Genomic DNA, 26,168 nt, shown 5'->3' with positions numbered 1-26,168 from the left:
CCGGTTCCCATAGGATTATGTGCCGTCGTTAATGATTGCTTTATGAAAAATCTAGATCTATCATATAGGAGGGATTAATTGATGTCACTAATCTACCCATTGGACTGTTATGATGCTTGTGAACCTTAGCTCTTTCTCCAAGCTAATCATTTAAAGTAGTGAGAAATGGCCCCGGTTAAGAGGACTCGCTTCGGTGGTGCCCACGATCGCGAGGCAGGAGCGAGCAATGTCAACGGGAAGGGGAAGGCTCCCATGGAGGAACAAATACCGGCCATCTCACGGGCTATCGATGAAGAAGGGGAAGAGGTAGATCATATTTTTATTCAAGTTGTTTAAACTAACATTGCATACGCTAGTTAGGAATGCTCATATCCCCAAACATGTTGGAGAAATCCGACGGAAACCTCGGCATTGAAAGCATTGTACATTAAGTTCTAAAGTAGGAAGGAAATGATTGATGGGAATTCTGTTTGCAATAGGAAAGAATGTCTGCTAGGGAAAATTTAGCTCGGCATGTTCATTCTATTTCCAATGTTGAATTAGTCATGAACCCCCTACTGATCACAGGGGGCAGAGTTCCTGGTTAAGGGCTCTTGAATCCACGACTGCTAGTTAAGCGGTGGATACCCACGACTGCTGGTTAAGTGGTGGGAACCCACGTCTGCTGGTTAAGCGGTGGGAATGTCCATGTTGTGCTTTCTATGCGATGGACATACCTAGTTGTATGGGCAGCTAGGCGACAACGGGAGGAGTAAACTCTCGCTGGAGGGGGGATGTTGTACCTCCAGAACATTGGAATTTTTATGAATAAGTTTGAGTAGAATTTTTACTAGAATTCTGTCTTGGTGTTGTTTGCAATACTGGTTGAAGGGCTGTATTAACGAACAATGTGATTCGAAATTAAACAAGGAATCTTTATGTTGAACAACCTTTGTGGTAGTAATTAGGTCACACAAGGAAGTGTGAGTGTGGGGGTGGAAAGTGGGGGCTTGGCTCAGGTTGCCAATGCCTACGAGATGGGTGGTCCCGATTGGTCGGGAACTCTCTGTCCCCATAGTGCTTACTCGATATTGGTATTACTCATTGCCCCTAGAGCGGCGAATCCTCGAGAGTACGTGCCTCTGAAACATGGGGAAAAAGGCACTCGGGGTTTCTCTCCTCTTAGAAGGTGGGTCTTAGGATCGCTAGATAGTTAAGTACGCTTCCCCTGCGAGGTGGAGCTAGATATCGTTGCTAGTAGGCTCGAACTCGACTCACTTTGTGATGAGAGATCGTCTGCTAGTTGAACCCTGAACCATTTTGTTTACTTCCGCTATAGATCTAGTGGCCACCAGGTTTACCATCAGATCCGTTGTTTGATACAACGGGGTGGGGACCTCACACTTCTGGATGAGTCTGTAAATGGACTCTTGTTCAAGCTGATCCCTCCTTGCTGTAGTCATCTCATGTTCATAGGGAGTGAGAGGGTTGTATGTTTTGGTGTCAGGGTCATACAAGGTTCGTTTGCCTTTAGTGAGACGGGCTCTCACCAGCTTATGACAATGCGAGGTAGTGTATATCCATCCTTGTGAGAGCGGCTGATTAGTCTTAACTCTGGCTTTAAAAAGGATTTCAGTCATCGCTCTGTACTATGGGCCTAAGGTTTCCTTAGTAGTGATGTCTTTTTCTAGAATTTTGGAAGATTCCATTATTAACTGAAGGAGCTGATTTGTGATCTTTGTCAGTCCTCAGAGTTGGACCCGCCATTGACCCATGCAAAGCTTGAAGTGTTGGATGGTAGCTTGTAAATTAGGTACAATGTCTTTCTGAAGTGTCATCTCTACTATTGATTTCCAAGCTCTCCAATCAACAGTGGCTCTGTCATACCAGTCACGGATCTCATCTGTAATTTTGAGATATGTGAATTGGTCAACTGGTTCTGAATATTGAGGATACAGTGCTAGGAAAAAAATTGGCAACTCTAATTCCTTAGCAAGTAAAGCATATAAAAGGACTGGAGAGTCAGGTACAAACTCAAGGAAATTGAGAATGACCCGATTCTCTTGCTGCATCATCTTCCTAGTAATACTTACAAGTTGGAAGACATTTTTGAGAACAATTGCCTGAGCTCCTACCGAGTCTGAGTTTGCGGTCCTTTGCTAGTGGTGTTTGAGCTAAGTTCTAATCTCTTTCATACATCTGTATGTAGGACGGTTTCCTAACAATAGATCAAGTTCCAACCCCAAGGATATCAAATCAACTGTTGAATTTCTTTGCAAAAATGGATTAATAGCCTTATCATCTATTGTCAGTGTCCATTCAAGGACTCTATCTAGCAGTTGAATATTGTTGGGATGAGGGGTAGCTGACAAACTTCTTGATCATAGAAACTGGTTCATTTCCATTTACGTACCATCTGCCTAGACCCAACATAGAGCATCTGGAAGCGTTCTAAATTAGAGAAAATAGTTTTCTCTTCCAAAACCTTCTTGTGATGGGCGCTGCTTGATGCCTTAATCTTTTATTGAGTGTAATCAATTGTAGAGAATGTTGATCAGTGGTTTCAGACTCAGAAGGGTAAAGTACAACTTTACCTTTATCTCTGCTAGTTAGTGTTGTCTGATGTTGTAGTTCCTGTTGGTTCCCTAGTGTAGTGTTTTTCTGGGTTCCATTAGTATGTTACTGGGCAGCAATCTGATTCTAGTCTTCAGCAACACTAGTATTGGCTTTATTAGCACCATTGCCCCCATCCGGAGCCAACCCTCTAGCTCCTGAGCTTGATGGTGGGGAAGGGGGAGTATCATCATCATGGTCATTGGGTTTATCTGGATTGTCCCATGTATCTTCCTCCTCCTCCTCTTCATTAGAATCTTCTTCAAAATTATTTTGAGTATTGATATAATCAGTTATGGCTTGATTCACCAGAGTTGTGTTGTAATCATGTACTTTGTCCTGCAAATCAATCTAAATGAAGTCAATCATTGCTTGAAGATCTTCAAGATTTAGTGTAGCGTGACCCTTAGGATTGATTATATGAGCAATATTTTGGTAAATATAATTCTCCAGTACGGACTACTTTAATAGAGTGTGCAGTTTGAGTAGCTCTTTATAAATGGATTGCTTCATGCTTAGCAGACTTTGAAATATGTCACCATTAGTCTGGGCTTTTTCCTTTGCTTCAAAAATTAGTTGTTTTGCAGATTCCAACCTAAGAAGCTTAGTCTCCAGAGCCCTGATGGTCCAATCTGTCTAGGCTTCTTCAACTCGATGGTGAGGAGCTTGGTCAGTAAGTTCCCTCTGAGCTTGCTGAGTTTCATCTTTAGCTATGGCCAGTTCTACTTTGAGGTTTTCTAATTCAGTGTTGGATAGTGATGCTTCCATCATTTGTCCAAGGGAGTATACAATATTATTCTAGGATGTCTGAACAGCAACAGAGCATCCATCCGTAATAGTGGCTATATCAGAATTGTTTGGCTCATAAACCAACATAGGAGTCGAGTATAGAAGGGCTGCTCTATCTGGTTTTTGCAATACCATCCTACCCTTCAGAAGATTTTTCTACAGACGTTGGAGCTGGTCACACTTTACTACTGGTAAAGCTGACTCACTACTTTACTGACTCGGAGGAATGATAGATACTTTCTCCTTTCCTTTTTTAGTCTTCTCTACTGGCACTGACTGCTCAGCAGACTGGGTTTCTGGAGGCATAGTGGAAGATGTTGGTTTGCCAAATCTTTTGTGCAAATCCTTCAATACCTCAGAGATTTTAGCCAAAATGGTCCTAGGTTTTTTAGGGATACTGGTCTCAGTAGCTTCATTAGTTCTTTTCTAACCCACAACAACCAATTGTTGGCCTGGATGTGTATCCTAGTCTGGTTCTTCCTCATCAAAAGATATTGTAACCTTTTTAGTTGGTGCACTAGGTGATGTTGCCTAGGCTTGTCTAAATTTCAGATGAGGATCTGGACCTTGAGCCCAATAGAGAAATTACCAAACATACCAAGTTTTGAACAGATTTTGTGATTTTAGCTTGGCAGTTTGCTCCAACACACTAGTAGCCAAAAATTGAATGACATTGATAGGAGCATGAGGGTGCAGTATCTTTGCCAGTAGCATGGCAAAGAGCTTTCCAAAGAAGTAGGTGGGATTTTTCTTTAGAATGATGGCTTCAACAATAAGCCAATATACTGAAGGGCATTCCAATGTTGCTACTAGAACACCTTGACCACGAGCTTTCCTCTTCTTTTTTTCCTGCTCATCTTCCTTCAATACCTTACAGACTTGCTTCGGTGTAGCTAGATAGGGTTGCTTCTCATGAGGTACTCAAAAAGCATAAGGTATTTCACCATTTGTGACTTGCAATTGGACTCCATTAACTATAGCAGTACCATGGTAAAAAATAAATGTATCTAGCACCTACTTAACGATTTTTGCATCAAAATTGGGTTTTGTGGCTTCAACCACTACCTGCAAATCCCAAAGCTCTAGGAGCTTTACTGCTTGGTCAGTGAATACATATTTTTGAAGCTTGCTAATTGAATGGAAGGCAGAGCGTCTGTGATAGTGTTGATCATTATTGTAGCTTCATCCATTTTCTCTTGCATCCATTCTAACATCTTTCGTCTACCCACACATTGTGTCTGCACAGAACGTGGTGGAGAGGAAGAAGACTCACTTGTATTCTCAAAGTCATAGGGTGGTGTGTCAGGTAAGGTAGGATAAGGTGTTGTAGAGGACGACGATGAGTTTGCAAGTAATATTGTGGAGTCTCAAAGATTGGCAATGGCAAATGGGAAACATCAAAAAATTATTGTGTAGGAGACTTCAGTGTGAAAACGCTTATACATCTCATTGCTATATGGGTCCATGCCATAAAAGCTCCACTACTTTCAGTTTTTGGGTTTATGTGCACCGGATTTGACATGGCACACATGCATTGGTCATTTTTGCCAGATGTTTTTGACATAATTCCCTTAATGATTTGATCACTGATTCCCTTTGGACCGTTACCTAAGGATGACTTGGACTATGTCTGGTCATGAATATCTACTAGCTCTAGAAGTGATGCTATTACTAGCATAATATGAAAAAGATTCAAAGACTCTATTTTTGGTTCATATTGGTCTACTGGTACCGATGTCTAAGAAGGACCAGTACCAACATTCTTTGGAACTTCTTCACTGCTGGAATAGTAAAGCTTAATTTTGGCCCCATTATACACTCCAGGCAACAGTAATCCAGACTGGCCTTGCAATCTGACTGTACCATTGGATAACACCCAATCTACTTCATATGGCCCAAACTAGGCTATCTTGAGGTTTGATTTTTTTTGTCCCAGTTTAGACCGGTAAAGTAGAACCAGATCTCCTCTGTGAAATTCTCTGACTTTGATTCTAATGTCATGCCAGTGCTTCCTTTACTGCTGAACCACCTCTTGTTCCATCATTGCCCGTGCCTTAACTCATCCATTTGTAGCAGTTCTTCCAATCTCTACTGAAGATTGTGATTGAAGTCCATGCCATGCTCCACTGCCAGTCAGAGACTGGGAATATTAAACTCCATTGACACGACTACTTCTATTCCATATAATATTCAAAACAGTGGACTCATTCTAGTGGTAACCTTATAGGCTATTTGGTATGCCCATAAAGCAGTCTGAAGTTTAGCATCCCACTGGTGTGGCTCCTTATGAACTATCTTTGTCAAAATATTCTTAATGGTTTTATTACTACTCTTTGCTTGACCATTGCATCAGGGATAATATAAAGTGGATTTTCTATGTTTGAATGAAAGCATGTCCATCAATATCTCCATAGTATCATTAATGAAATGTGTACCTTGGTCAGATACAATTTTGATAGGACAACCATACCCATAGATGATATTTTTAAAAATGAAAACAACAGTAAGTTTAGGAGTATTATATGGAGGAGCCTTGGCCTCCACCCATTTGCTAACATAACAGGTAGCCATTGAAATGTGTTGATTTTTGTTGGGAGTGACTTCCTTAAATGGCCCAATAAAATCTAGACCCCATTTCATAAATACCCCCAAAGGTTGTACTGGAGTGAGAGGAGTCATATCTGCTGATGTAGGTCTACCCATTCTTTGGCATGCATCACAACTTTTTCAAAATGCCCTGACATTAGCTATCATATTTTGCCACCATAGTCCCGCTTGCAATATCTTCTTATACCAGTAGAAAAATGACCTCCGAAATCACCACTATGAGCTTCAGTTAATGCCCTGCATTCTATCATCCATTGGTACACATATTTGGAGAACACCATCCACACCCAAACTATACAATAAACCTCTAATAAGAGTAAACTTCAAACTTTTGACAATCAATGTCTTCTTTTGATTCTGAGACCAAGTGTCTGGGAATCCCCCTTTCTAAAGAAACTCATATACTTCTTGCCATTATGGATTTGTATTTTCTTCAACTAAAGCTTTGAATAACTCAGCATCCTCTGTCTCATCTCTCAAGGATATCTCATAATAAGCTTCAATGCTTCTGGACAGAAAGTCACTGCCATAATGTGCCTTACCGGGTTTGTGGAAAACGCAACATTCAAATTCCATCAAGAACATCATCCAACGAATCAATTTGCCTTGAATAATGACATTTTTGATCAAAAACAATAATGCCTGATGATCCACATAAAAATGAAATAGTTTCCCCAGTAGATAGTGCCTAAACTTAATTGCACTAAACACCATTCCCAATGCTTCTCTTTTCATAGTGGTGTATCCTTGTTCATCAATCTGAACCTACGACTGGAAAAGTAAACTGGGTAGTTGGCCTTTCCATCTGGTTGGGCCAGTATAGCTCCCATTGCTAGTCCCAAAGCATCCACATGGACATGAAAAATAACATCCCAGTTCGGGTGTTGAAGGACTTGGGTTTGCTGATAATTGCATTTTTCAGACACTGGAAACTTTCCTCATGCTCATTGGTCCAAATAAACTTATTTCTATTCTTAGTGAGCTCATATGAAGGTAGGGCTTTGGTTCCAAACATATGAATGAACCTTTTGTATAAGTTGATATAGCCCAATAATGAACTTAATTTAGACACAATTTTGGGTACCTTAGCTTGTTGGACACATTTCACCTTATCATTGGCCATCTCAATACCATTTCGGGACATAATATGTCCTAGAAGATGACCTTTTTAGACCATGAAGACTGACTTGAATGGATTTAAGAAAATTCTTTTTTCCTTGCACCTTTCAAAGACCATTTCTAGGAATAATAAATGCATCTCTTCCTTAGAAAATACTCTAGAATCATCCATGAAGATGGCTAGAAACTTGTGTAGGAATTCACTGAATATTTCCATCATACAGCGTTGAAATGTTGTTGGAGCATTGCACAGACCAAATGGCATTACTATATACATTAAATCTCCCCATTCAGTAATAAATGTGGTCTTGGCTCTATCTTTAATTGGTTATAGCCATTATATCCATCCATAGAGCTGTACATTTCATGGCCTACGATTTCATCCAAAAATATATATGTGCATGGTAATGGGAACATAATTTTTAATATTCTGAGCATTTAGATTTTGTAGTCCACACAACCCCTCAACTTCCCATTCTTCTTTAGAACCACCACTATCGAAAATAACCAGTCACAAATGTCCACTTCAATAATGAATCCTGCTTTAAGCAAATTTTCTGTCTCCTCATTGACTTTCTTGGCATAATTAGGATTCATTCTGTACCACTGCATCCATACCGGTCTGGCATCTGGTTCCAATGGTATTCGATGCTGAAAAACCTCTAGATCTACACCTTTTAAATCAGTGTGCTCCCAAGAAAACACATCTTTATACTTCTGGAAAAGAGCCTTTGCTTTCTGCTTCACCTCTAAGTTTAGGTGTTTGTTAATTTTTATCATTTGGGGTCTGTCTTATGAACCAAGGTTCCATTCTTCTACTTCTTGGTCATCTAGAAGTAACCAATTTGGACCACCTCCATTTCATTTGGCTAATGAATCTGCTTCCTTTTCAGTACAAATTTTAGCTACATAATCTTTGAATGGATATTCTAAGTCCAGAGTTTCCCCTTGGACTTCAGTACCTTCAATTCCATCTCAGTGCCTTCTTGACTAGTGTCTGTAGATGATCTGAAATCAAATTTGTTCGGTACAAATTCAGATTGGTTCATTGACCGACCATCTAAATTGGACTGTCCTTTCTCCAGCATGCAGTTCAGTGAATTGGTCTAAGAACTGTCTCTTCTGTTTGTCACCTTGCATCTTATCCATTAACACTGCATTCGCTTCAATCTTTGCTAATGGAAATATATTCATTGTTGCAAGAATTCTCTCTATTTTCCTAGCATTGTACTTCTTGCATAATTCTTCAAGTCTGAAGGCTTTTTTCTAGCTTCTGGTATTATCACTTTAGATCTGAATTCGTCTACTAGCTCTCATAGTGACCGTCTGATTTTCATAATCATGAATTGCTCCTGCAGTTTTGAGCCAGGTTCATCCCAGTAGCATTCCATATGCTCCTTGGAAATCTAACATAAGAAAGCTGGTTTTGAATTTTTCCTTACCTACATGTATTTGCATATTTTTTATCAGACAAGTAGCTTGTACTACCCTCTGGTATGCCATTCTCACTTTGAATGGTGATGGCTTCAAATCAGAGATGTTCTCCCAGTATGTTGACTCTGGCACCTCCATCCAAAATAACACCAGATAAAGATTCCCATTGTTTTCTCAATTTATAATCAACATGAATGGCTGGTACTTCATCATCTCTGATGTTGAGACGTCTATTTCTTTTGCTTCAACTTCATCTTTCCTTTTCTATCTAATGAACTTTGCAGCTTTTGGTAAAATTTGTCTGATATCATCCAGCTCCACTGTCAACTTCTGGATGTATACACAGACCTTCACAAAATTTTCATCTCTCTGTTGCCCAGAAAGTTCTCAGAACTAGAGGATTTGTGACTAAACTCTTAGTTTCATTAACCTCCTTTCTTTGAGCTGGTCGTTGACACTGGGATAAACAATGATCCTTCACCAACTTAGTTTCTTCAGTCTCGGCCAAGTTTGGTCTGACTTGCCTGACTTCTTTCACTTGTTGACATTGGGATATGCACTACTCCTTCACCAGTTCAATTGCGTTAGTCTCAGCCAAGTCTAGTCTGACTTGCCTGACTTCTTCCACCAGATCTTATACTGCAGCAATCTTAGATTCTTCAATTCCAGATGCTGAGTTCTTTGTCTATCCCTCTTCAAAAAATTGGGCTGGGATCTTTTGGATGGTGCAAGCCTCAGAGAACTCTGGTTGTTCTGGTAGCTTTTTAGCCAAATTCTCTATAATCTTGGCTACCAGCTTACTCGCTGCTGGAGCTCATTTGGAATTTCTTCGATGATTAATCCTTTGCTTCTAGTAACTATCCAAACCAACACTGGTTCTGGTAACTTCACATCGAGTGCTTCATTGTTTACTGCATCCAAGCATTGAGCTGCAAAATGCCCATACTTTCCACAATTGTAGCAGTCAAAAATTATGCGCTAAAAATTCCCATACCCTCTACCTCAGCCAGTTCCCCCTGGGTATCTGCCTCGGCTATTACCAGTTCCACTGGTGCCTAGTTTTTTTGCTTTGGACTCAGTGGCTCCTTACGTTTTTACTGGTTCTATGTTGGTTAATGCTATCAAGGATAGGTCTTTGCCTTTCTTGAAGTGATGAATCCAAATGGCACAATTATTCCAAAGATGGTCATAAGCCTTACAATAAGTGCATTGTGTATATTCATTCGAGATGTGATCTCTAGATTTGCATTTGGAGCACCAGGTTTCTATCTTTCTGATGAAAGGTCTGATCTAGGCAAGATCCCAACAATCTGTATGGACATTTCTTCAATTTTGCACGACCAAGATACTTTCTTTTCCTTTACCCTTGCTTTTCTCATCTGAACACTATTAGATGTACTGGAGCTGTTACTAGAATTTGAATTCTCAGTTGAGGAACCACTGCTACTAGATCTTCTCTTCTTGTGTTCTTTCTCTTTCTTGGCTTGTTGCTCTAATTTGAGGGCCCTCTTCACCAAATCATTGAGTTTCTTTGTTGGTGTAGGTACTTTGAGTTTCTTACTACGAAAGCCATTCAAGAACCATGCTCTCATTCTCTTTTTAGAAGCCGATTCTTACAATTGTATGGTCAACTCCTTGATTTTCTCCACATAGCTTCTGATAGGAACTTTTTCTTGTTTAACCTGATCCAACTCATAGAGTATATTCTCATCCCCTCTATTGTCTGAATACTCTAGTCTAAAAACTTTTGGTAATCTGTTGTATGACTTGGGCTCTAGCTGCCTCTTTTAGCGTTTGGGAAAAATATTCCCCCCGCTCATCCTCGTCAATGTACTTCAGATTAGCATACTATTCAAAAGCTTGGATATGAACATCTGGATCATCTTTCTTACCTCCTTTAAGGAATGGAAATGAGATTTTCAATGAGGTATTGACAATAGCTTCTCTATTAATTTTGGTTTTCAAAGTATGATGATGGTGTTTGGATTCCGGTTTATGATAATGATCAGTATGAGTTTCCTAGTGACTATCATTCTAAGTCTCAGACTTAGTACCAATACCAGTATCTATTTCTAGCTTCTTCTCTATTCTGTGGTGAGTTCCCTTGGTGCCCTTACTTTTGGTGTGCTTATTTGTCGACCTAGACCCCTGAGACCTGGTTTGGCGTTGCTCATGTTTAGCATTTGTCGCCTGGAATGACTGGAGTGTTGAGAGTCCCTTGCCTCTTCAACAGTACCATGCTCGTTGAGAGGAGTGTCAGTTTCACTCCCAAGCTCCTATTCTATGTCAGAGCCTTGCTCTGATTCTTCAAAAATGGTAGTGACCCACTTTGCTTTGCCACAAAACCTGGTCACTGGCTTTTGGCCACGCGTAATTCTAGGAGGCATGACAATAGCTTAGAACACCAACAGGGAGAGAGTTCGCTGGTCAAAGATCACTTCATCTCTAGCCATCGTGATTGCCAAAATGGAATGAGCTGGTCCCTTTAGATAGCTATTCCAGTGTTGGAGTTCAAAGCTAGTTGTGAGTTCAGAGAATTCAAATGGTGCATATCAGATCAAACAACTAGAATAAAAGTACAAAATTGGAACAGAGAACTAAACTAAGACAGAGTACTGAACTGGAAAGACTGAAGACTGGAACACTGGAACTGATTATGTATATTCAAATTAGTATGCATAATATAGAAAGTACAAGCTAAGCATTAAAGTAGAACTGGCTCTAGGCCCAAAAGGTTCCTAGGATTAATACAAGAACTTCAAAGATAAGTACAGAGGCTAACAACAGTACATGACAACCAACCTGCAACCAACCTCGTAGAATGTGTAATGGATCCTATTTATAGGATTGTACAGAGTTATTACAGTAACAACTGTAGTTGTACTACCCGTCGAATACTCCTAAAATTTATTGCTGGTAATTCCTAATGAACTATTCCTGCCTGCTACATCTACAAGGAGGGTCTTATTGATTGGCCTCTTGGGTATGAATTTTCTCGATCAAATGTCCTTTGCGGATGCCTCTTGTAGTGTAGCAGTCATTCCAATCTACTTTGAGCCGCAATACATAATAACAATAGCATTGTTGCACAAAGTAAATTGCCACTTGACTATTATTTGGTGGTGGTCTATATACTTGGATAAACCTTGAAAGCTTATTGCTTGCGAGTACAATGTGTTGCAAATCTGAAACTTTTAAGGGAGAAGATGCCTTAGCATCTCCACTAACTCAAAAGAATGTATTTTGTACGAAATGATTTTGGCACAACTGCCTGCATTGCCTATAATTCAGTGGCTTCCCTTGAAGTTCTGATTCGTCCTCTTGGGACACATCCAAAGCTGTAAGATCCCCTTGAGCCACCCAGATTTCTTTCTTCTTTGTAAATTTGTTGTGACAATGCGTGATTAAGCAAAGGATCATCAGGTTGCTATGCATTCTGGTCGGGAGCAATATCTTCCATATTTGAATTGCAAAACAATAAACTTTAATAAGCGAAGTTTATATGTATTAAAAAAAGAGAGATAGTTTGAAGTATTTTATTAATCCAACTTGAAATACTTCAAAACCCAAACTTGAAGAAATCTAAAGACTTAGTTGAAAATAAGTTCAAAGATCTAGTATGAAATAACACCAAATAATGCACACGATCAACGGCAAAAAATATTATTGCTTGTTTAATCATCACCAGACCTCAATCTAGAATCGACTACAACATGGTAGCCAACATTATGGGCTCCATTCAAACATTATGAAAATTTTTGCATTTGGGGACCTCAAGGGGCTCTAGAATACACGCAACCAAGCGCTTAAAAATATATGACAGATATACATCTGTCGCTATGGTGAAAGGAGGAGGATTGGTGCTGATATTTTCAGGGGCAGTCCATGAATAATCTTGCTCTAATTGAGCTCTAGTTTGAGGACTGAGATTCAGGAGCTTGGGAAATGTTGCCAAAGTGTTCGATGGTGTAATTTGTAGCCAGTCAAAGATCCCATCATACACTCGTCGATCGTCAAAATGTAGTAGAATATTCCTAGTGTGTAGGTCGTTGTGAATGAATCGTGACTATGCACAAATTTCATGGTCTGTAAAGAGTGTTGTAGATCAACAAATGTTGTCTATGAACTATTGTAAAAATCTAGATGTGTATTGAAACTCTCTTATTGTAGGTTTGCTTCCTTCATAATGGTAGGCTTGAATCCACTGCTCAACATGACCTCCATTCCAAATCTTGAAGATCAGCATGGGCCTTTTGCTATAAGGAACAAGAGCATGTGGAAATATCATGCTACATTGTTGGAGAGTAGTAGTTTCTGCTTCCTCTAGCATTATTTGTAACATCGTCTTGCTTCCTATCTGGTCTTTGAAGATCATTCCCACATAGACAGGATCTTTGAAGAGGGGATGGCCCCACTGAAACTTGTTTAACATTTGCAAAACATCCTTTACCTAGTTGTGGCACTTGCAAGTGAAAGGTAGAATGGTCCCCAAGTAAGTTTAGGACATGTAGTATCGTCGACGTGTACAGTTGAGGGCTTGGCACCTGAAGGAGAAGGCACATCCTCTTTGGTCCTAGGACGTTTAGAAGAGCCTTAAGCTCTATCCTTGCTCTTCAACTTTGAATGTAGGTATGACACAAGCTGCATTTGCTCTCTCATTCCAGGTTTGTCTTTGTTTCTTGGATAAACCATACTTCCAAAGCTTCAATGACTTGGCCCAATAATTCCTTTATTGTGTTGTGCATAACTCCAATAGTGCGCATAGCTAGGTCAAATGAAACAAGAAATGCACTACACAATTTTAGACATCACTGCTCCACAAGTTCAATCACAAAATCATCAAAATTTGCTTGGAGTGGATCAATGCCCGATGCAAATGATCATCTGAAACTCCATAGAGAGATAAAATAAGAGCATCACAAATGATTTTGTGATGCTGACGCAAGAACTTTGTCTATACCATGGCTGAAGCCTGAAAATGCAAGAAGCAAATAAAATTAAGATAGATCTAGAATAAATATAACTTTGACTTATATGATTCCAAATAGAAAAATATAAAAAAATCATGAATTAAAATACTTATTTACAATTCTAAAATTACAATAGTCCTCTTTACAAAGCAACACAATGACAAGGTAACATTTGAAAATGAGCAACTATATGGTATGATACCTCTTTGTACAATGTGACACAATGGTCAACAACAACCAATAATGAAAGATCTAAAAATACATAACCCCTCCCTGCAGTGCAACGCGGTGGTCAGTAACAACCAGAGATGAAGAATCTATTAAAGCCAATCTCCCTACAGTGCGATGTGGTAGTCTGCACCAGCCAGGGATGAAGGATTTAAAATACCTAACCCCTCCCTATAGTGCGACGTGGTGGTCAGCAACAACCAAAGATGGGGAATCTATTAAACCCAATCAACCTGCAATGCGATGTGGTGGTCAGCAACAACAAGAAATGAAGGATTTAAAATACCTAACCCCTCCTTGCAGTGTGACACAGTGGTCAACAACAGCCAGAGACAAGGAATTTATTAAACCCAATCAATTTGTAGTGCGACACGGTGGTCAAAAGCAACAGCCAAGAATGAAGGATTTAAAATACCTAACGTCTCCTTACAGTGTGACACGGTGGTCAGCAACAGCCAAAGACGGGGAGTCTATTACATCCAATCTTTCTGCAGTGCGATGCGATGGTCAACAATAGCCAAGAATGAAGGATTCAAAATACCTAACCCCTCCCTAAAGTGCGAGACAATGGTCAGTAAAAATCAAAGATGAAGAAACTATTAAACAGAATCTTCCTGCAGTGCGACTCAGTGGTAAGCAACTGCCAGGTGTTCGGTTTCAAGCCCTGGTGATTGATTGTCAAACCCATGGGAACAAGCCTCATAAGGCATGTAGTTAAGAGAAGTAGTTTGCATAGCATGGGCACCTTATATTAAGCCTTTGTAAACCAAATTTTTTTTTATCAATTAACAAACATAGCATGTAGCTTTTTTCTCCTTCCGTGTCGAGCCTCTCTCCTCTCTCAGTCTCATTCTACAAACCTCTTCTCGCCATGGCTTGCCCAAGGTGACACCCACCATAGCTTACACCCATCATATGGTACCAGAGCTCCCTGGAAAGACCTAGGTGGGCTAGAAGAGCTTGGTGTTGTCAAGCATAGGTGGCATCTCAAGAGGCGTCATTGAAGAGCTGTAGGTGGTGGCTAAGAGCGTATCAAAACAATGTCTAGAGTAGGTGACAAGGAGCCCCATTAAAACTGCATATCAAAACGCCCCTTTGAGAAGACAGGTGGGCCTTGTGCGGTGACTACCCCATCAACTTCTCAAAATGCTGCGTATATCACAGGCTTGTTGGCCATTTTGTATGAGCATCTTGAAACGCCTGCTGCTACACAATTTTGTGTGCATCTCAAAACGCTCAATGCTGGCGGTCTTCAAGTCAAGCCTTTCAAAATGCTACAACAAAGCATAAAGCTATCAAGGGTGCATTTACAAACACCCTTGTCAATGGAGATGGCTATAGCTGGCAAGGTGGTGCTTGGTAGCAGTGGTGGCATGTTTTTTGCATATCAAAATACCCCTATACATGGTCTAATAATGTTGTCAACATCTACTTTTGTCGGTTTGGTTCCTTCCACAAAAGAGCATTCCAAGAAACTAGAATCTGTGCTAGTTTGTTCATTGGTAGAACAAACACTTGCCAGCAATTGCAAAGGGCATTACTTCTTTATCCACACACTGTATGATTTGGTTCAAGTATATAAAAAACGATGTTTTACTTCAAGAACCAAGAGATACATCAACATATGTTGAACATCAAGATCTGCTTTGAGATTGTAGTACAAGTTTTGACAAATTATTTTACCAGTTCAGTGTCATAGTTTTGTTTTGTCATATACTTTTCAGTCAAAGCCTCCTTTTACCTTATCTGTTGTCAGTTATTGCCATGCAGTCAAAAATTTTACCAGTTCATTGTCATAGTTTTGTTTTGTCATATATTTCCAATCAAAGCCTCCTTTTACCTTATTTGTTGTCAGTTATTGCCATGCAATCAAAAATTTGTATGGGGTTATAGACACTGCCACAAATAAAAGTGGTAAGACCTCCCAAACATATTTGTTCTCATGCCATTTTTGTTCTGCTCCTCATGAGGTTCCAGGGTACACCTTAAACCCAAGGTTTGGCAGTGAACCAAAAACTCCACTCATTGGTAGCTAATTTTTTTGACCTACACCCTATCTATTCAAGGGGGGGTTTCCTATCATAGCACCAAGTTATGGATACAACAGAAATCCTTGGTTGTGAGAGAACCTAAAACTCACGGTTATCGAGTATACCACAAACTCCAGGTATCATGCGAGTGGTATGTCCAGTTTGGGCTTGAGGGGGGGATTTTTGGGTTTCAAGCCTTGGTGATCGATTGTCAAACCCATGGGAACAAGCCTCAGAAGTCATGTAGTTATGAGAAGTAGTTTGCATGGCATGGGCACTTTATGTTAAGCCTTTGTAAACAAAAATAATATATATATCAATTAACAAACATAGTGTGTAGCTTTTTTCTCCTTTTGTGTTGAGTCTCTCTCCTCTCTCGCTCTCGTTTTTTCAGACCTCTTCTCGCCATGGCTTGCTCAAGGTGGCACCCACCATAGCTTACACCCATCACCAGGAACATACCTAACCCCTCTCTACAGTGTGACGCGATGGTCAGCAACAATGTTTTAGGGCAAAACTACTCCCCTGTTCATACTCATGAGCACGACACAGACAACATACTTATCATCCGATGACACGACTAACCCGTAGGTGCACGTAGGCAATCTCGTTAGCTTGTCAGGCTGAGACCAATCTACACATACGCACTTTTATGATGCATCAATCACTAATCCTAGTAGAATGAAACCCACTCTATCCCTTAACGCTCACAACACAGTTTACACGTCCAATGAACTCGGAATAGCATCAAACTTACTAGACACCATCCTCTCACTAGGACATACTTACCTATAAGTCTAATCTCACCAGATTTGAACCCTAGCTATCTCGAATACTGTCGCGATAGAACAACGGGTCATAATCCAAAAGTGGGTGAAACTTAAGTTTATCAGTATCTATGTGTAGCTAATCTCTTTCTCATTCCATGAAGCACTTGATTATTGAAAACAGACACCGTTTGTGCTACTTACAAGCAAAACAAGCTCGGGGAAGAATCGATCGCGATCAACTCGAAACGGCGAATGCGTGGCGTGGGCACGTAGCTCTTGGAGAGACTACCGCGATGGTGTGGTCGCGTTGTGAATCCGGTGAGGGAGAAGCGCGTAGCAAAGAGGATAAGACACACTCACTCTCTCTCTCTCTCCCTCTCTCAAACTCGTACGACACAGGATTAATATTCAAATGTTTTTCAAAAAATGGTTCTAAGGTGACTTTTATACTTTAGTCACCTTAGCTCAAAATGTACATGGGGTTCTCTTGCTCATGATTACAAAGTGGGAATAAATCTGAGTCCTGACTAACTGACTAATATTTACATAATCCAGATGAATGGATCAAAATGATAAGACGTCTTTGACATAAAAAATGGAATTTGATATGCTTTACAAGATGGGCTCATTATAACAGTTGGACCAATGGGTTCCAACACTCCCCCCCTCCTAATTCATGTCTACCACGACATGATCGTCTTTGTCTTCATTGTCGTTGTCACCTTTCTTCAGTGGTTTGATGTAGAAACGCATCATAGCGCATAGACTCACTTGCCATGAATGGGCCAAAATTTTTTGACTTGTACATGAAGAAGCCCGTGTAAAATGCTTCTTCAAAGGTTTGGAGATGGTAGCTTGGCAAAAACATAAGCCGTTTGAAATAGGCATACAATACTGGCTCTATCGATGGCCCACTTAGATCATATGACAACTCTGAGATGCTTCTTTCAGTATTCATATACTCTGATGTCCAGCTTTCCGAGAAGACTGTGAGACAGGCCAAAAATGTGCGAGCTATTTTACATAGCATCTTGCAGGATAGGTCAGGAGAGCCTCCAAATTATGCTATGGCGCCCTGCAGGGTTTTCACCATGTAAGAACCGGATATTCTCTCTCCCTCTGGTGGCCCTGGCATTACTGGATAATTCAGCCATGTCGGATTTCTGCTCTGTAGTGCTTTATGTTGGCTGTAGGTGTATGTTCGGGGAGTTGGGCAAAATGTTCTGTCATTCCTTAGCTCAGGTGGTGCGTTGACTAAGTGGATCAGGTTATGAGGATGATCCAATAGCCATTGACGCCTCCACTTTGGCTGGCTGTCCACTATTCTGTTTTGTTGTTCCCTATCCTGTACTTCTCCTTCAAACACTGGCACTTGTTCTTATTTTTTGAGCTGCCGTTGATGTGTTAGAGTTTCGTACTTCAGCAGAGCATAGGGTAACATAGGTGCATTCCATTCCTTCCGTAGCTCTGCTGCTGTTATGCCCGATCTGGACAGCCCTTGTAGCAACTCCTTTTCGAGTTGCATAGCCTTGTACCATATCATTTCTGTTTGTTTTTCCATCTGCTCGGCCAGCCTCTGCTCTTCCAATTTCGTGTCTAAATCTTCTTCTGTCTCTTCGTCTTTGGAGCCGGTTTGATCCGTCTGCGTATCTGGTGCCTCCTTTTCATCAGGATCATCCTCGTACTCATCTTGACCCCCATATACTTCGGCGAGTCCAGCCAAATTCGTTGTTGCTGGATCCATGTGCACTCGTACCTGTCCTTAGTGCTTCCCTGCACTTTGTAGACTTGCGATTTGTGCGGCCATTGTTCTACTATTGATTTGTAGAGCTTGAAATTCCATTTCTTTTTTAGCGGCAGACTCCTCTAATTGTTTTAACCTGATGTGCAAGTTTTCATTTTCTTCTCTGAGTGATTTGGAAACAATGCTTTCCATTTCACTGTCAGGAGCTGGTCCTTGTTGTTGTTCACTTTGCAAGTCTGAAATTTGTCTTTGTAGTTGATCTTCTGCTCTAAGCGCACTTTCAGCAATCATTAAACGCTATTTTCTTTCCAACTCCAGCTCTCTCTTTAGTGCAACCACTTCTTCTTCTGGGTGGACTATTGGTGTTGTTGGTAGCGACGTTTTTTGCTTCTTAGCGCGTTCGATTTCTCTTGCTTGGATATCTGTTACTGCTCTCAAATCTTTGACTTCAATTTGTAAGTCATTGATGACGACTTGCAAACTTTTGATGGTCTCCAGTGCATCTTGCTTTTCCTTTTCCAACTCTTGGATGTGTTCGTCTCTGTCACTGACATCTTCAAGGAACACGTTTATTGTATCTTCACATATGGAATTGAAGTCTTCTGATTCTTGTAAATTGTCCTTGAGAAGATTTACTGTGCCTTTGAGCCCCAATATTTCAGCATCTCTGATGCTGATCAGCTTTAGAGTGTCCTCCCTTTGCTCTTGTAGTCTCAGAACTTCCTCATCAGTTTTTTGTAGCTTCATTTTGTTGGACCGGTTCTGATCAGCTAACCATTGACTGTGCAGTCTTGTTCGGTTTAGTATTGTCGCCATTGATTGAAAATCTTCATCTATAGTAGCTTCTAGCTCAATTTCTTTAGAGGAGGAAGCTTTATCTTTAGACTGATCCACCTCCTTTTGCTTGCCTTTATCACTTTGTAATATGGCTCCAGTGTTTGGGTGTCTAGCTGTTCTTTCTTCTTCTTCTTCCTCTTCTTCTTCTTATTCACTGGGCGGTGTGTGAACTCTGTCATCACGATGTGAGCTTTCTGAATGCGAAGTAGATTCAGCAGGTGGGCTAGATTGCCTCTCACTTGTATCTGGCCTTGGAGATGGCGGCGGTGTTTCCTGATCACGCGAAGTTGGCCTCAGCTGATCTCTCAAAGTTTGGAGATCCTCCTCTTCTAGTAGCAATTCTGGTTCATCCCTAGCATTTCTTTCTTGGATGTATTTCTCGAACCAGTCCAGCTCAAAAGCTGGGTTGTTTCTATTCTTCGTTCTCAGTGTGAAAGTGCTACTAGAAGGTTTCCAAGTGGTGCCTACATCGCCTCGTAGGGATCTTTCTATAGCAAATCCTTCTAGCATTCTTTCCATTTTTGCTATCTTCTGCAACCTGGTGTTGTTTTCCATTTCCGCTTTTCGCTTCTTTAGTCGGGCATCTTCCTTTTCAGTTCTTTTTTCTTCTTCCATCTTTTCTTGTGTACTTCTTGTCACTCTTTCTAGCTTGCGTCCTCCAATGGTGTTAATAGATGCCGGTACTTTCCTTAGTGATCTGTCTTCGATATTTTCCCTTAATACCAGCCAATCGTTCTGATGAGGGGTAGGTGGCAACTGATCTGCTGCGCCTATGGCATGGTATATTACTCTGGTTAGGACTTCTCCTCCTGCAATGTAATTGGGTCTGTCCTGCCTTAGCTTTGTCATTTCTTCAAATAGATATGACTCGTGATCTATATAGAACTCACGGGTCATTCCCATAGCCCATGTCAGTGTGGTTGAGATGCTCCCGTGCGGTGTAGTGTATCTTGGCGGTCTTTTGCTGTAGCTCAACAAACACTGACTGTAGATCTGTGTCAGTTCTCTTGCTTCCGGGTTCGCTATGAGTTCAAAAGAAGGTAGTTTGGATTTTTGCAAGTAGACTGTGAGATTTTTCCTTCTTTCTCTCATGTTGGCTCCTTGATCTGACAATTTCAATGCCTCTTTGATGATCTCTTTGGTGATCTGGATCTCCATCACTTCATTATCCATGCCTGTCACTCTGCAAGTTCCATCTTCTTGGATAGTCTCTATTAGATGCTGTACCCTCTTGAAATCTACCCCTACTGGTGGTAGTAAAGAATTGGGTAGAAGTGCATAGGGTACTGCACCTTCCGTTGCCAGGTTCTTGCCTTTTCTTTTTCCCGGAGAAGCCTCCATTGATCCTGTCATCACAATTATCAGTTAATGCACAAACATAGTACTACTCTCCTAAATTGATTACCACTTAATCATGCATCTAGATGAGCCTTCTTAATCCCAAGATTAGTTAAGATAAAATGTTAGCAGATAGACAAGATCTTCCATTGTGCGACTTTGGCGGCTTCAAATTGATGTTGTTGGTGAAGGAGAACAAGTCCAAATGCCTTGAAATTTTGTGTAGTGTATGCTCTCATGGCATGTAAGGTCACTCCATAAGCCAAAGCTCAAAATTTGTCCATTTGCTACTTTTTCTCAGTCTATCGCGATAGACTGGCATTTTTTTGATCTGGGTCCTTTTTTGCAGTTGTGACTCCACCAATTGGTTTCCCATACCTTGCACATGATCTGACCCCATTTCTACCTCAAATGAATGTCAAGTAACCCCTTTTTGGATCGACTCCCATTTTTCCAGATTCCCTTCAGAGAGATGTTGGTCTATCTCCGTCATTTTGTGTTGTTTTGAGCTCAAACTTAGTGGGTGGTCATCTTGCATCCTGTTGAAGACATCTGCTAATTCAAATTTTTTATAAGATGGTCCAGTATCCCTCTGCTTGGTCTATTGCGATAGAATGAGACTTAATGCCAGTTTGTCATTTTTTGGCTTTGTGACCATCTGTCTGCCTTCTCCCAGTTGATGCAAGGTTTCTTGACCCCTCACATGTAAATTTTACCTGTCTGCCCTTGAGATGTCCTGTTCTGACTTTGAGTTGTCTGCATGTCTTTCTCAGCTTGCCATATGCGTCCATCTTGGCACCAAATTTGGTGTACTGCCTTCATTTGCTTCCCCAAGTCTAGCTTGTAAAAATTTGAAAAGTCTTGTCATTTTTATCATTTTTTTGATGTTAGTTGACAATCATGGTTTTAATAGGCCCTCCTAGACACACACATCAAGTTTTAATCAATTTAGCAGAGTGTACTCCCTGTTTGCAGCACTTAGCTGGTCCTGAAGTCGAAGTAGACCACTTAGGTGATAGTCGCGGTTCCTTTTGGTCTTTGTATGATTCCGGCTGTCTTTTACTTCCTTTTGACCTTCCATCCAAGCAGTCAGTTTTTGTTTTGGTGTTTGAAACACCAAGAACGACCATTTGGACGTCTTTCTGGCCTGTTGCCGGCATTTGCCCTAGTGGAAGAACTTTTTTTCCTGAGTGGACACATTCCATCTCGTAGTTGACCTCCTTTGGATGTTCCTTGTCGAATTTGGTGTAATTTTGTCACTTGGTCGGCCCGTTAGAGTATCGTGACGCTTTGTGCGGTTTTCGTCAGATAGGGACTTTAGGCTCCGTTTTGACGAACTTTTTCATAGTCTAACCCTTCAGTCGGTTTGTCGAGGTCATTGGCTTGCTGTCTATGAATTTTGGCTCATTTCCGATCATCTTGGTTTTGTCGCCCTTTTGTAGGTCCTGCTAAATTAGGGTTTTTTAGGTGGCTTCCTTCACACTTTTCGAGGTCATAGGCTCGATCCCTAAGCTATAGGCATTGTGCCTTTCACTTTTGGTCCCATTTGGTGGCCTCTAGGTCTCCCTAACAACCATTCTACCGTATGTGTGCACAGGTTGTGATTGTGATGCCGGCGAGGTTTTGCGACTAACTGAAGTAAACAACACTTAGAGTCAATGTTGACGAGCATACCTCTCATATCTGATGTCGATCTGGTGACCGTGCATGATGGATGAGCTCCTGGAAGTCTCAACTGCTGTAGGGAGCTCTCTCTCTCTCTCACTATGGAAAATGACTCAACTGAGGGATTTCTAGCGTAGCCTCTCTATATGTAATCGAGACTCCGACACCAAATTTTCCCATCTTTTACCTGTGGCCATAACTTTTTGCGAGATGCGGTTTAGGCTCGCAAATTTCCTGATTTGGACTTCGGTTGCTCCAGTTTTACCAGTTTTGTAGATTTCTCCTGTTGGAGGTCCCTTCATGACGGTGGTCATTTTGCTCTATCACCTTTGCAGTCCTTATTTTTTCTGTGTCTTCTTTACCTTGCTTTGATCAGCATCTCTTCTTTTGTGTTTCCATCTGGATTGCGGATTTTTTTCGATAATTTTTGCTAGAAAATGGCTAAAATAAAGCAAATAAATCCCAAAATAACCCGAAAATAGCAATTCTAACCTAGAAAAATACCAATGAGAAGCAAAACACTTTGTAGCTCACTTTTCTCTCGTCTATGTACAATCTCGATCATTATCGTCAACCTTGGCCTATTTTTTGCTGTTTTTAGACAGTTTTTGACCAAATTTGACTCTCTTTATAGTCTATACACATCCCTAGGGGCTCATGAATGATGATTTGGTCCCCAATTATGATTAATTACAAGGGCACGTTCTTTTTTCCAAAATCACACAATAAAACGCAAAAAATGGTTGAAAAAATTGCTCGCAAACATTGCCCTCTAATATATGACATGATGAGTCCGCATTTGGAATGCCTCCCCCCCTCCTAGTCAGAGTCCTCCCGGACGACAGGGTATCGTCAAGGGTATGTGTTGTGCATGGGTTTGAACTCGTGCTAATGCAGGCCTTGTAATATAGCCCTATATCCATGTGCAGTCAATGCATGTAGGAAGAATTTATGCAGTGCAAGAGGAAGGTATAAGCGATTCGCTTATTGGCATTTGTCGTTGAGGCTTCCTGTGGTATCTTGAATTGGCTGGCAGATTTTCTTTTCAAGGAGTAGTTGTAAATCTGCCGCTCTTTGTTTGATTGTTTTCCACTGGTTTTGAATTGGCGTATGTGGTTCCTTTGAAGTTGATATTGTTGTATCTGGTGGAACATTCTCTCTTTCTGCATTGATGATTCATGTCTGATACATCCTTGTAGTTTTTGTTGTTGATTCTGTTTGTTTCCTCGTGCTGTTTGTATGATGTTGCTTGACCTTGACAGTTGTAGATAGCTGCACGATTGTCATCTTTGTCTGCCCTTCTTGTGTTGTTGGCTCGTTTTGAATTGGCACTTTTGGTCGCCATACCAATATAGTTCGTGGCGTATTTAACGGATTGACTATGTTTCTTTGAAGTTCTGCTGGCTTTCGGTGTTTTGTATGTTCTTCAAACTCCTTTTTTATAGGAATTAGGCTGTTGCGCCTTATCCACACTTTGTATTGCCTCTTTTGATGTAATTGTGCCTCGGTCAGCTCTGTACGCCGTACCCAAACTTGCCTGGTTCCCTGCATGGTTGCTGATTTTTGATAAGACGTTGTTGGACTTGTAAACTTTGTTTGTTGTTGGGCAGATCTTTGCGGTTGTATTGACTTTTGTTTCCTCCTTGACATGAATTGGTTATATGATAAGAAGGCTTCTGAAAAGTTTTCCTTTCTGAATAGTGCCTCATTCGTATCCAAATCAATGAATACCCTGTTAGCTGTCATCCATGACACTACTAAGATACACGGAGTTGCTGACCTACTTGGTGGCAGTACATGGAATTTCGTAGTGTACGGGTGTGCCTGCACTGTGATTGGTATTATAATAGACCACATCGTGGTCACCTCATCACCCGACGCTACTTTCAACCTGTATGTCTCTGGGATCGTCTTCATTGGTCCAAGTTTCTGAAAGAGCTCAAAGCTGATGACACTCATTTTTGCTCCAGTGTCAAGTAATGCATAGATTTCAACTTGTTTTGTGCCTGCATAAGCTTTTATGTAAGGGCTACACCATGTATCTTCCAAGTCGTCGATGATGCTATCAACCTGAGCCCTAAGGTCTGTCATGGTCTTTTCTAATTCGTCGCTTTGTATATCCGCTTCGATTGTTTGGGATGTTGAAAGAGGATATTCGTCAGTCATCATTGGGGTGACCATGTTTATTGTTCTGAGAAACTGCTTTTGTTTAACAATCCGTTCCTTTGCTTCTTGTTGTGCCTGGTCTTGAATTCGTTGTTGTTCCTGTCTATAGGTTTTTCCATGATGCAGTTGAAACAACATTTCCGGTGTTAAAGGTAGATGATATTTTTTTAAACGACACCCACTAATCCAGTTCGGCATTTCTTTTCCATCTAGTGTCGACAGTTTTACTGCTCCGCTGGACGATATTTCTTGGATCAAATAAGGCCCCATGCCCCTTTTCTTTAGCTTTTTGGCATGCTGTTTAAGGGTGTATACTAAGACATAGTCGCCCGTTTTAAAGTCCTTGTTCTTGACATGTTTGTCAAAAAACTCTTTCTGTTGTCTTTTTTTTGCATATATGGCCGCTACAACATTGAGTCGTAACTCATCTAATTTTTCAAGGTCCTCTAACCGTTCTGAAAGTTCATGCCCCGTCCAGTCCAATTGTTTGGCTACCCTTAGTGTGGGGATCAAAAAGTCAATAGGAAATATTGCATTTAACCCATATATCATATTAAATGGTGTAGCATTGAGTGTTGTTTTATATGCAACTCGATAAGCCCACAATGCCGAATAGAGCATCTGATCCCAATCTGTTCTTGTTTCACTAACCAATTTCGTAAGAACCGTGCACAATATTTTGTTGGTCGCTTCCGCTTGGCCATTGGCTTGTGGATGATAGGGTGCAGATTTGTGATGAATTACCATAAACTCATTTAAGAGATGTTGGATAACTTCATTTACAAAGTGTGTCCCTCTATCACTCACCAGCTCGATTAGAAGACCATAACGTGTAAACACATATTCATATAAGAATTGTGCCGTGGTTCTAGCGTCTGCTTTCGTTGTGGCTTTTGCTTCCACCCATTTGGTCATGTAGTCCATGGCCACTATGATATATTGTGCTTTTGAACGATACGTTGGTGGAGTGATAGGACCCACAAAGTCCAATCCCCATTTAGCGAATGCTCGAGCACTCATCATTGGTCTTAAAGGCATTTCGTCTCTTTTAACTGGTACCTTAGTGCGTTGACATTCATCACACCTTTTCACGAATTCTGCTGCATCTTGAATCATGGTCGGCCACCATATACCTGCAACCATAATGATTTTTACGATTCTCTCTGCTGAAAAATGACCACCTGCTATGCCTGCATGAGCCTGTTCCAATAATTGAAAGTAGTCATTTTCATGAGGAACTAACCTCAGCTGGTCATCAGTTCCTCTTTTATACAATTGGTCACTAATTAGGGTATACCTATTCGCTTCGATTTGTAAAGCCTTTTGTATGGCTTTAGACCAATCTCCTAGCAGCTCCTTATTAGTTAAATAATCCACAATAGCATGACTCCATGCGGGTGCTACTGTCACTTGGTATAATGTGGCATCCACAGTGGTACTGGATGTGCAAAAGTCGCATTTCTTGATGTAATTTGCTACAACGCCTGCCATTCCTGGCCAATACACTCCAAGTCTTCTTAATTGTGCAAACATCATTTGATTTCCTCTATGGAATCCCCCTGTTTGTGTGTGGGCCTCCTCTAGATACGCTTCGTACTCCTCTGGGCCTATACACAACCTTAGAATCCCATCGTTTCCATGATGGTACATTCTTCCCGCAAGCATTGTGTAATTTGGTGCTTGTCTAATGTCTTCCACCGTGTGTTTGTCGTCAAGATTCATTCCATATGTCAGAAATGGAATAATTTTCTCTGACCATTTTGGTACCATCTCTATATTAAACAGGTATGCATTTGGGAGATCATCATCTACTCCGGTAGCTTTTTCGCCATGTAGTAATCGAGAAAGGTGGTCTGCTCTTTGATGAGTTTTTCCTTTC

General features: G+C 40.8%; 1 pseudogene; it reads right to left on the bottom strand.

The window, feature by feature from the left end:
• Positions 1 to 2,679: 2,679 nt before the first annotated feature.
• The window catches only part of LOC147428772 (uncharacterized), a 65,246-nt pseudogene continuing 41,757 nt past the window's right edge, over positions 2,680 to 26,168 (bottom strand).

This window comes from Adiantum capillus-veneris, chromosome 23 (assembly GCF_014529385.1).
Source record: "Adiantum capillus-veneris isolate H3 chromosome 23, ASM1452938v2, whole genome shotgun sequence".
NCBI classification, from domain to species: Eukaryota; Viridiplantae; Streptophyta; class Polypodiopsida; order Polypodiales; family Pteridaceae; genus Adiantum; species Adiantum capillus-veneris.
The sequence above is the reverse complement of the archived record's forward strand: the minus strand, read 5'-3'. Positions and strand labels throughout refer to the sequence as shown.